Source organism: Pseudochaenichthys georgianus, chromosome 13 (assembly GCF_902827115.2).
Source record: "Pseudochaenichthys georgianus chromosome 13, fPseGeo1.2, whole genome shotgun sequence".
Classification (NCBI taxonomy): domain Eukaryota; kingdom Metazoa; phylum Chordata; class Actinopteri; order Perciformes; family Channichthyidae; genus Pseudochaenichthys; species Pseudochaenichthys georgianus.
Genome location: NC_047515.1, coordinates 41262376 through 41274932, shown reverse-complemented (window position 1 = coordinate 41274932; position 12557 = coordinate 41262376). Strand labels below are relative to the sequence as shown.

At 42.4% G+C, this 12557-nt stretch overlaps 1 protein-coding gene across 1 annotated transcript in view; it reads left to right on the top strand.

Moving 5' to 3' along the window:
• Positions 1-12557, top strand: part of LOC117457444 (SPRY domain-containing SOCS box protein 4-like) — a 65113-nt gene that overhangs the window by 14176 nt on the left and 38380 nt on the right. The window contains exon 2 of the mRNA XM_034097543.2: positions 4927-5019. The gene's annotated coding sequence lies outside the window, so the exon portion shown is untranslated. The remainder of the gene's footprint in view (positions 1-4926; positions 5020-12557) is intronic.

Genomic DNA, 12557 nt, shown 5'->3' with positions numbered 1-12557 from the left:
ACCCTCTGTCTGAAACCATAGCCCAGTCTGCTCCGATTGATGAGCTGGCCGGCTCTGTTGTGATTGGTCAATCGCTTAGAGATGTCGCGCCCCTTAGCCTATCACGCACAATGTGTTGGAACGCTAGCCAATAGAAGAGCGAGTGTTACATAGCGATGTCATGTTACAGAGGTAAACAAAGGAGTCCAATGGAGGCGTTTCAGGGAGGAAAGGGGGGAAATCAGGGATTAGTAGTAAGGAGGGCGTAGTAATCAGCAGCGAACCGCTTCAACACGTGTATTTCGGTGTATTCACGGCATTCATTTTGTTATTCTACAGTATTGTTGTTTTATAGTTATTTGTTAATGTAACCCAATTTGTCCATCCATCCATCTTCTCCCGCTTATCCGTGGTCGGGTCTCGGGGGTAGCAGCTCCAGCAGAGAGCTCCAAACTTTCTTTTCCCTCATCAACCAGCTCTGACTGGGGGGTCCCAAGGCGCTCCCAGGCCAGCGAAGAGATATAATCCCTCCACCTGGTCCTAGGTCTACCCCTCGGTGTCCTTCCAGCTGGACGTGCCTGGAACACCTCCCTAGGGAGGCGCCCAGGTGGCATCCTAACTAGGTGCCCGAACCACCTCAACTGGCTCCTTTCGAAGCGAAACCAATTTGTGTTCTTTGAAATTGAAAAGGATATCGCATTGTGTTTGTGACTTTCGTTGCAGTTGTATCTTAAGTGTAATTTGGCTCGGCTTCCTATTTATGGACATGCTTTTATTTTGAAGGAGAGGTAGCGCAGTTGACAGGAAGTTGTTGTTGCTATGGAAACAACGTGTGACGAATATTAACGGAGTAAAGTAATATCTACATATAAAGACGGAGAAAGTAAACGATAACGTTTATGGTTAAGTGTGAGCACCCCCCGAAGAGGCACAAGCTCTTACGGTGATATTGGAGATTTCAATAAATTCTATTTGAGAGAAAAAACGAGAAAAAACAAATATCCGAATAACGAAATTGAAACCCGAATAGTACTCCAACGAACGAATATTCAGATATTCGGGTACAGCTAGGGATGTCCCGATCACCTTTTTTTGCTCCCGATCCGATTCCGATCATTTGATTTTGACAATCTGCCGATACCGATTTTTCCCGATCCGATCTTTATGCAATGCATTAAGAGAAAAAAAGGTAACAGATAACGGCTGGTCATCCAACACGATGAATTCAGCTACCTTGGCTGGTATTGTTTGGTCTTTTCTCTGTTCTGGGGCAGTTTCTCTTTCCTTTTGAAAGTCTCTGAAAGTGTCGGTTGTTTCAGTGCCGTTACCTGAGTGGCCGATGTGTACTCGTCGTGTTGTTGTTGGCGTTTGTTTCTCAGGTAGCGTATTAGATTGCTCGTGTTGAACGTAGCTCTGTTCTTTCCACCACGCGGAACCTCCGCCTTGCAAACATTGCATCTGGCTGTTACACTGCCTTCGCTTTCAATTTTATAATACTTCCAAACCCCTGACATTTTCTCTGTCCCGACTCCCGAGTCACCAGCTGAACGTAGCCTCTCGTTAGCTTGCTGCTACTATTAGACACTGCGCCCACTCTGTTGCCAGATGTGAGAGAAATAAGCAACCAGGTCTATGAAAACAAGCCCAAAGAAAGCAACGCATACATGATGTTGTGTAATTTTAAACCAAAACTAAGTCCTCAGGATGACTTTGAGACGTGAACATGGTCATTTTTGTTTTGTAACATTAAATTAAAAAAATATATTTTATACATTTTCGTCATCGGATCGGGACATCTCTAGGTACAGCCCTATAACACACTACAGGAAAAGGGAAACTACACAAAGTGGGGCCTCTTAAGTGAATACTCTAGGTTTCTGCATTCATACCTGTCGATCGTCCAGCCATTTCTATTCCATGTTCACAGAAAACAAAGTCAGCTCTCGTCGTTGTTCGACCCAGCTGACCTAAAGACAGTAAATCAGTTTTCCCGTGGCGATATAAACGAACCACGTTTTCTCTCTTATTGCTGCCATATTTACGAGCCGCCTGCTGTGCGTCGTGCTCTGGGAGGTTATGGGTTCACACGTTTAGCAATCTTCAGTCTGAGCTGTGAACCATTTGGAGATGTATTTACTTCAGCAGTCGGTTGCGTTCAGCGTCAGGAGTGGGGGACGAGGAAGCACCCAGGAGCGTTCAGCGTCACAAGGAGTGGGGGATGAGGAAGCACCCAGGAGCTTCTTCACAGAGTTATCAATCTTCACAACACATTCACTTTGTATGCATCTTTCTTGTACAATAATAGTCCACTTTTTCATCATATCGCGTATACAACTCAGACAATAGACGTGATTGGGAGAATGAGAATATTTTTGAAGAGAAGGCAGAACGGATTGAGGGCTGTGGTCTCCCAGGGGCCTCCGACTGATAAATGCTTCACCCTTCTTCCCTGTAACCATCATTAAAGCTGTCGAGTCATTAAAAGCTCCAGCTCTCCACAACCCCCCAGTTCCCCTCCTTTCCTCTCGTGGAGCATGATTAACTGCTCCCAAGTGCTTTAGGGCTAAACTTGAGTTATACCTCAGTTACCGATGGTCCTCGTTAATCATCAGCGGATGATAACATGGAAGTATGAGGATAAATAAAGAGCTTTTTGAACATTTCAGCATGGAGACTTAAGTAGAGACACTAAATACTGATATGAACCTAATGTCTCTTTATCAGATAAACATTAGTTTTCTTGCGGTTTGTATACATAGTAATTGGACTAATATTTATCATTTACGTAGGTGTTTATGTCAGGTGTGTCCGGGTTAAACCACAGGGAATAAAATACACCAAGGATGCTACTCTTGCTTTCACATTGGATTGAATCCCTGTGTAACACACTGTACCTGTAGCCTCAGCGGTAGTTACATTTTGAGTGCATTTCTTATTTATTGTTACGTGTGTTGCTTAGCCACTACACCCGGGGTGAAGCAAAGGCTGTAACCTTTTGGTTGACCTCAAGTTGAGAAACCTTCAAAGATTATAGTAAAGACTGCTTCCTCGCATCACCTTGACCTTTGTTTCCACACCCTGGCTGTTACTGGAGCTGAACGACGGAGCAAACAGGTGGCGAGGGTTATTGGAGAGAAGGCTTCTGTGTAAGCTATCCCGCTGTCTCTCACACACACACACACGCACATACACACAGGGTTGGATGTGTGTTTGCTCTATAATATATTTGCACCCTGTTGCCTCCATATTGAATCAGTGGATCATTTCTAAAGACATTAGACCAGTCCCGGTTTGACCTGTCGTTAGCCGTCTTGTATTTTAACGACTGACTCAGGAACTGGCTGTGATTTAAATGCCAAGTGATTTGGGGATTTTAGGACTCTGCACTACGCTATTGATACCCTGGGAGTCTCTACTTTTCTGTCTTTAAGAGGGTCACTTTGTACATTCGCAACTATGGGGCTATTCACACCCGCTGCGCACCAATCCGGCACCAAACATTCTGTGCTCATTTGAATTCGCAATTATCAAGATAACATCCCTCACACAGTTTTGCATTTCTCTTTAAATGCATCGAGTGGCTCCTGATAACTGAGCGGACAGAATAACTCCTCCACTGACGCTACACTTGTGAAGGAAAAGCAGCCGACACTGAGTCCTTCATCGGGCTTTAGAGGAGTAAAGTAGTGCTTGACCACAGTCTAGTAGTGTTGGCACTGTCCCCCGTCTGTCATCCTTACCTCAGACACTCGTTCATAACTCTTGAAAGTACCTCATTCATATAGCAAAGCTGTACTGACACCTTTTTTTATTCTGATGTGTGTTTTTGCACCCCTCAGCATAGCTGCCGCAGTATTCGTTGGCCTGATCACAGACTTAAGTTGCCAATGGCAGCCAGGGGAGAGTACACTGTCTTTAATGTTTAAAGAGGACTAGTCTTAACATTTGGTGAACATTACCATTGACATGGCTCATGAATATTGAAAAGGGCTTAAGTTATTCCTCCTCTTTCCCTTATCTCTTTTTATCACTGTCCCCTGCTTTATCTCAGCCTGAATTTGAACTGGACCCAACCATCACATATATTCCCAGAAGAACAACCCCCCCCCCCCCCTGCACTCAAATGGCACTTAGTATGTATAATGCAAAACATTATATCAGACCATTGCCTCTAATCGTGCCGTGGAGTGTTCAGTGTTTGAGCTCATTAAGATGCTCTGCAGACCATTGTTACCATTTTGCGTTCACACCAAAAAAATCTGGAATTAGAACTTTCCACCCAGCCAATCAGAAATAGGAACCTTTTCAGTCCCTGCTAGAGAGCAGGTACTTTCATGGGAGAAAAACGTTACTATGTCTGATTGGCTGGGCGGATTGCAAACCACGCCCTGTAAAAGTCGGAAAAATGTTGTGAAGCCGCCATTTTATTATCCTCGCATTAGCATTATTAGCATTAGCATTAGCCCAGCGCAGAAACGCAGAGAGACTAATTTATGGCAACACAAAATAAAACATGGCAGCGGTGGAGATGAGGAGGTGTCGGCGTTCTGGCGATTTACTCGGAAGGCTTCAGTAGAAGCTGCTGGGACTCCCAGCAGCTTCTACTGAAGCCAGTCCCCAACTCCGGGGACTTCCGGCCGGGGACTTGGGCGGCAGTATACGCCGTGAAGTGGTTTGCGGCCTGCCAGTAAACCTAAAGCAGAAGAAGTGACGTCAGCGGCTTAATTTGCCTAACCCTCCCTCAGGGATTTATTCCGGTGTGAACGCGATCTGCTTTTTAGTTCATCTGATGAACTAAGTACTGTGAACTAAGTACGGCAAAGTACTTGGTGTGAAAGCGGCTATCGACGCTATTTGGTTTGTCAAAACAACGGAGTTTTAAAATGAAATGGAGCCTTCCAGCATCGGACAAACACCTCATCGTTTTGATTTGTCTTTTCTCAACAGGAAATAACCAGCGCGTGAAACTGTGACCTGTGCCTTGTTGTCTTGGAAGAGATGCGCTTTTCTCAGGACGCCTGCAATCGGAGGGATTAAAAGGTTAGTTTCCAATCCCATCACCAAGTATGCTCATCCACCTTCTTTCCATACTCCAGCACTGCCTTGAGTTGCTGCTTTTCTGTCTATAATTACACCTAAAGCCAAGCATTGTATTGGATGATAACGCTGCTGAGGTAGGAATGACTAGTGGAGGAAAGGAGGGCTCCACAATCGGTCCAAAATATAGTGCGATATTCAAATAGCAGGAAGCATAGTATTTGTTAAAGGATAAATATGTGTTAAAATATCATTTTCAATGAAGTAAAGCAGTAGAGATATCTCTGCTTCTTACAAATTATATTACACAGACTCAACAAAACACATTTATTTGGTTCAGATCCTCTTGATATATTATATTAGGATTGGAATAAAATATCAATCTTTTCCAATATTGGAAATCATATCAGTAAAAATAATCACAACAACTCGTGCAGCCCTAATGGAAAGTAACTCGGTACCTTTACTGAAGTACTTTAATTTCCCCGTTGGTAATTAATAAAGTGTCTTCTTCTTCTACTTTGGTAAAACCCTGATATACTTCTCGTGTATTCCCATTTTATGTTACTTCGTTTTTTTCACAACATTTAACTACGCTTGTGACCTCGCTATTAGGGCTGCTCAATTAATCGTATTTTAATCGCAATTACGTTTAAAAAAAAAATGTATTGGTTTTTCAGTTGAATTATACTTAAAGTTCAGGGTAATCAACTGTTTAAAAACATACTGTTCAAATGTTTTCTTTCAATAAATAGATGTTTTCAAAGTAAATGGATAATCGTTTTTAATAATCGTGATATCAACTATTGACCCAAATAATCGAGATTATGATTTTTGCCATAATCGAGCAGCCCTACTCGCTATGGCATTTTCAGGGATAACGGGACAAAGCCTCGGACTTATTTCCATCATGAAACCTGTAATCCAGGGGTGCCCAATACGTCGATCGCAAAGGCAGTGTGGGTAGATCGCATGGCATTGAAGAAAAAGTTAGCCTATCGTCCATCCTTACTATGGCATTTGCCACTTGATTGACGTACAGGTAAGCCAGTCTCGCGCATGCATGCATGTGCACGGTGTGGCATAACCACCAAAACAGAAAGATATGGACACCAGATGTGTGCAAATGTATTTAGTTTCCTATCCATGTGAACATGATTTAAGTGGGGGGGGGGGGGCGGCTAACCTCCTCTAGGGGGGTCCGGGGGCATGCTCCCCCGGGAAGATTTTTGTTTTAAATATTGAAGTTAAAAGCATCAATCTGGTGCACTTTGAGAGCAACATTAAGAGATCTATGGATACATCTTTCAACACCCATATGAAACAGAACTGTAAGCAGATTTTTCTTTTTGGATATTTTACAAATCACTCCCATTTTAAACTCTATTTTTGTTATTTTTAACAACTTTTTTTGTTACGGTCATAGTATTTTATACCTGTTTTTCATTTAGTCTCATTAATAACTATATAGATCATATCAAGGTGTGCCTTAACCTCACTGAGCTGAGGTTATTTGAGCCTCTCAGGAGAGAGCTCTCTTCCACCTGGTTGTAGAAAAGCTCTTTAAATTCGTTAGCATAGCTAGCTAACCAGATGATAACAACAACAACAGATCGCCACTGTGCTTACAACTAGAGATGTCCCGATCACGTGATCGGGGATCAGAGCCGATCACGTGATTTTCAAAAAATCAGGGATCGGGAGAAAAAAATCGGGGATCAGGATTTTTTTTACATTTTTTTTATAAAATATATATTTTTTTAATTTTAATGTTACAAAACAAAAATGACCATGTTCACGTCTTAAAGTCATCCTGAGAACTTCGTTTTGGTTTAAAATTACACAACATCATGTATGTGTTGCTTTCTTTGGGCTTGTTTTCATAGACCTGGTTGCTTATTTCTCTGAAATCTGGCAACAGAGTGGGCGCAGTGTCTAATAGTAGCAGCAAGCTAACGAGAGGCTACGTTCAGCTGGTGACTCGGGAGTCGGGACAGAGAAAATGTCAGGAGTTTGGAAGTATTATAAAATTGAAAGCGAAGGCAGTGTAACAGCCAGATGCAATGTTTGCAAGGCAGAGGTTCCGCGTGGTGGAAAGAACAGAGCTACGTTCAACACGACCAATCTAATACGCTACCTGAGAAACAAACACCAACAACAACACGGCGAGTACACAGCGGCCACTCAGGTAACGGCACTGAAACAACCGACACTTTCAGAGGCTTTCAAAAGGAAAGAGAAACTGCCCCAGAACAGAGAAAAGGCCAAACAATAACAGCCAAGATAGCTGAATTCATCGCGTTGGATGACCAGCCGTTATCTGTTCCTTTTTTTTCTCTTAATGCATTGCATAAAGATCGGATCGGGAAAAATCGGTATCGGCAGATTGTCAAAATCAAATGATCGGAATCGGATCGGGAGCAAAAACAGGTGATCGGGACATCCCTACTTACAACTAAAGACACAGCCACGCAAACACTGCGGCATGTATACGGCTCCTTATGGGTACTGCAATATTTGAAGAGCTGGAGCGGCGTTCCGGTCCTCTCTGTCAGAACTCCTTTCAGACGAGACATATACCACGTGAAGACATGTTATGCTCGTGTTGTGTTCAAGGAACCTGTCCTTGGCCAGGAAAAACAGGTACTCACTTGTTTAATTATTTTTGCGTTCTAGATTTCTTCTTCTTTTTTGAAGTGAGAAGTTCTCCGTCATTCGGACTGACCCCCCCCCAAAACGAAAACTCTTCGGTTCTCCGCCTGTTGCCGACCCCTGCGTAGGTGGATCATTTGGACGTGGTCATTTTAAAAGCAGCTCCCATCAAAGATATTCCCAGAAGAACAAACCCCCTGCACTCAAATGGCACTTAGTATGTATAATGCAAAACATGATATCAGACCATTGCCTCTAATCGTGCCGTGGAGTGTTGGAGGATCATTTGCGTCTTTTTAAAAGTAGCTCCCAAGCTGAAAAAGTGTGGGCACCCCTGCTGTACTCTATTACAACAATGATAAGCTAACATGTTACAAAAGTTCAAGATGAACCAAGTGTTTCAACATTTTTGGCATGTGACGTTCACTTGAATGCATAGTTTTACTCGTTATGAACCACATGTACATTATTGCATTGGTACTTTTACTCGTTATGAACCACATGTACATTATTGCATTGGTACTTTTACTCGTTATGAACCACATGTACATTATTGCATTGGTACTTTTACTCGTTATGAACCACATGTACATTATTGCATTGGTACTTTTACTCGTTATGGACCACATGTACATTATTGCATTGGTACTTTTACTCGTTATGGACCACATGTACATTATTGCATTGGTACTTTTACTCGTTATGGACCACATGTACATTATTGCATTGGTACTTTTACTCGTTATGAACCACATGTACATTATTGCATTGGTACTTTTACTCGTTATGAACCACATGTACATTATTGCATCGGTACTTTTACTCGTTATGGACTACGTGTACATTATTGCATTGGTACTTTTAATCGTTATGGACTACATGTACATTATTGCATTGGTACTTTTACTCGTTATGGACCACGTGTACATTATTGCATTGGTACTTTTACTCATTATGGACTACGTGTACATTATTGCATTGGTACTTTTAATCGTTATGGACTACATGTACATTATTGCATTGGTGCTTTTACTCATTATGGACCACGTGTACATTATTGCATTGGTACTTTTACTCGTTATGGACTACGTGTACATTATTGCATTGGTGCTTTTACTTAAGTGATCTGAATACTTCTTTCACCGCTGATGAGTGATATGCCTTTGTTGGGAAATGGCTAAGTATCCCCTTGGTGATGAGAAGTGGTTTCTGTGAAGACGGATCCTCTTCACGGTCTGTGACCCAGCTGCAGAAACCTGATCAGACCGGTTTGGGCTCACCTGCAGGGAAACTGATCCAAGCTGCTGCTAAATATTGCAACGGGTCCCAACCCAAAAGCAGCCGATATATACGACAGGCTCAGAGAGATGGGGCTAAGGTTTCCTCTTATAAAGGCCCTTTTGTCACTAACCTGATTGCTACGGTTCACTTCAGAAGTGTGACATGGCTGCAGCTGACACACAGTTCTCTGTATGTGTGTGAATTACACCTATAGTGTCAGGACTTAACTAAAACTAAATGCAGGAAAAGCAACTGAAATTACAGGAAAAATAGCCGATTACCAAAAAAATATTTCTGATTTTGCTGAGAAAAGTCAAAAAGAACGATGACAATGTTTTGTGTTGTAGCCAAAAATAATAAATATCTCAAACAACCTAATGTACTGCAGAAAAACAAAGCATTAATGTGAAGGTTTTATTACAGCTGTAAAACATCGTATAGCGATAAACTGTACACTTAAGCCAGATGCAACCTTCACTGAAAATGCAGCATCACAACATAACATAGACGGTTGTTTTTGATCAGTGCTGTTCGAATAACTAATATGCTTTGACACTGAAACCGGCATGTGTGTCTCATATCAACACAACGCCTGAATAACAAAAGTAGATCAACCAAGAGACCAAAAATAGAAACAATCCAATACTCCAATGAGCCTCCCTTGCAGCAATTGTTTAAACATCTCAGGGTTGATTTATATTCAAGGACGTGTCGGTGTTTGGAGACGAATTGCTTAGAAAAGCCTGTTTGACGCCTAACGATCGTAACCTGGAGTCAAACATTATAGAAAGCCAACTCGGAGCTAATGAGTCAGCGAGTCGTGTCTTGTTTATTAAATGACTGAGGCATTGATCATGTAAATGCCAAATGTGTGAAACAGACGTGTAAAGACATAATATACATATGTTTGTATTCGGGATTGTGGGAAAGGGTATTACGATCTCTCTGTCTGTACACACAAACTGAAAGATTGACAATAAAGTTGACTTGACTTTGATAAGTGTGAAGTGGTCGGCCACAAGCATATTTAAGATGTAGGATTTTACATTTCCTTACAAATAACTGCAATGTAGACGAAACATCGAACTTCCTTGTCACATTTTTGTAGAGATAACGACCGCCTGACGCTGGCTACGCTTGAGCTGAAGCTAAACGTTAAAACTGGCTTGATCAGTTTAGTCACCTTTTATGAAACCGATACTTCCTGAAAACCATCCTGCCTACTGAAGTAAGCCCAGTGTAAGTCACTATTGGCGCGTTTCCACTGCAGCGGGTAGCTCGCTTTAAGCGTGCCGAGCCGTGCGGGGCCCGTTTTTGGTTGCGTTTCCACTTGGCCTAGTTTTGGCCCGGGGCTACTTTTTCACCTTTTTTCTGGCCCGACTAAATCGTGGTTCTAGGGCCAGGAACAACCAGGCTGAGTCGGGCTGAGTATGCTAAACTAGAGAGAGGATCGCTGGCAAGGGGGCTACAACTACAACAAGATGAACATATTTGACCGTGATTTAATTATAATACACGTTTCAAAATGATGCCGAAGTAACAACATACTGATACCGGTTAGTAAAAACCATGAATTAATGCTTTGACAAGTCTGCAGACAGACGGCAGGCGAAAAACCCTTTTAAAATGCGTGTTTTCTAAACGGAGCTTGGCTAAGCTAACGTTGTATATGCTCCGACCGTCCACACTCACAGCAACGTCATATAGACATAAATAAAGCAGCGACTGTATTCAGCATGACACAGGCAGTCTGTGGTTTGTACTTGTTTAACTTTTGTCTAGTTTCTGAACAGATATGAAGAGCTGTGAGCTCTGAGTGCTAAGAGCTAACGGCTGTGTTGTTTTTTGGGGCGCTCATTGAAGATGACGTCACGGCTCCGCCTACACTGTGTTACTATAGTTACTGCCCCAGTTCCTAAACTGTAATGGAAACGCAGCATTAAAGTGAGCCGGGCATAATAAGGCCTAACCAAACCGAGCGAGGCCGAGCGAGGGCTGCAGTGGAAACGCGCCATAAATCCCTCAATAAAACACACCGTGTGTGTGTGTGTGTGTGTGTGTGTGTGTGTGTGTGTGTGGCCAACACTACCGGCAGAAAAACAGGTTTGTCTCTGCATGCTAACTCTATGGGAATATGGCAGCCGTACAAATGTAACTTCCCTTTCAGGATAAAGGTCAACTGGGCGATCCCAAATACCTTGTTAGTCTCATATTATCCACACAATGGATCAATGCTGCGAGTCAGTCTTGAAGCACTCACTATATCATGCTGTTGTTTTTCCAGTCCAACTCCACAGTTATGTTCAAACGGAAGACTTGTCCTGCCACAGTAGACTAATGAAGACAAACATGGTGTGTCCAAATGGCTTCCCAGCATATTAAATATCCCCACAGCTACTTTTTTATTGCTTCAACTAGTTGTAACCGTATTCATGTCATTAAAGACTATACGGTAACTATATCCCTGATTCACTTGACTTGAAAACACAGGGGAAAAGTTCATTACAGCTAGGGCTGCACGATTTTGGGAAAAAATCTAATTGCAATTTTTCTGACAGATTTTGCGATATTTGTTTTTAAGCGACCCAACGGAAGTTTATTGTAAAATGCGGCCATATCTCCGGCTAAGAAGGTCGTATCAACGTACTCCCGTCTCTAGCACCCCGAGCTACGAGTGAAATAACTAAACTTACATGAAACTTCCGTTGGGTTGCTTTAAAGTCAAGCTTCAGTTTAAGATTCTCCCTGTAATAGAAACATGTGATGGAGCATTACTAACCTGACTCGGATGCTTTGTTTCACCATCTAAAGCTCAATTGGAAGCCATTTGGAAAAGTATTTCAAAAATACTTGGCAGGTGATTGGATCAATCTGTCTATCACCTTCTATCATGGGCCACTTCTGATTGGTTAACAATGGCTGGTACATGTGGAGCACAGCACTTCTGATTGGTGTGGATGACACACAAGAAGAAAACAAAAAATTCGATTAATCGTTCAGCCCTAATTACAGTATATTCGAACCCAAGGCGTTATCAAACAACGTTATAAAAGATATTTTGTCCAAACTCTAAATTTAAACAAATGTCTTCAATCTAAGACAAATAAAAGCTGAAAACTCTCAAATGTAAGAACCACATTTTATCTTGACATGTGGTTGGTTAAGTAATCTTATCAACCAACGAATCGCATCAACTCTAATTGTGTTCATGACTTCCTTTCTTCCACCCACCGAATCCTGTTTATTGATGCGAGTGGTGAATACTGTCATCACATCTTCAAGCTGTGAAGTGAGCAATGAATCTCCTCTAAGACTTGGCCATCCTATCCATTTCTCAGACTCAAGCGCCTACACTCCGTCGAGACAACATGGCGTCTCTCGCTGGGTCCTGTTAATGGTCCACAGAGACTGCGTTACATCACAATCACCAAGGAAACGTAAGGCAAGCAAACACCGGTCAGCACTTTTAGAGCAAACTGCACCGAGAAGGACCCTAATGTGAGGTACATGTGAAAGGGCTTAGCAACGAAAGCAGTGTCGAGGTAGTGCATAAAAAAACCCGTGCCTCGTGTGAAGGTAAACATCAACTGACTCCATCTTGTGTATTT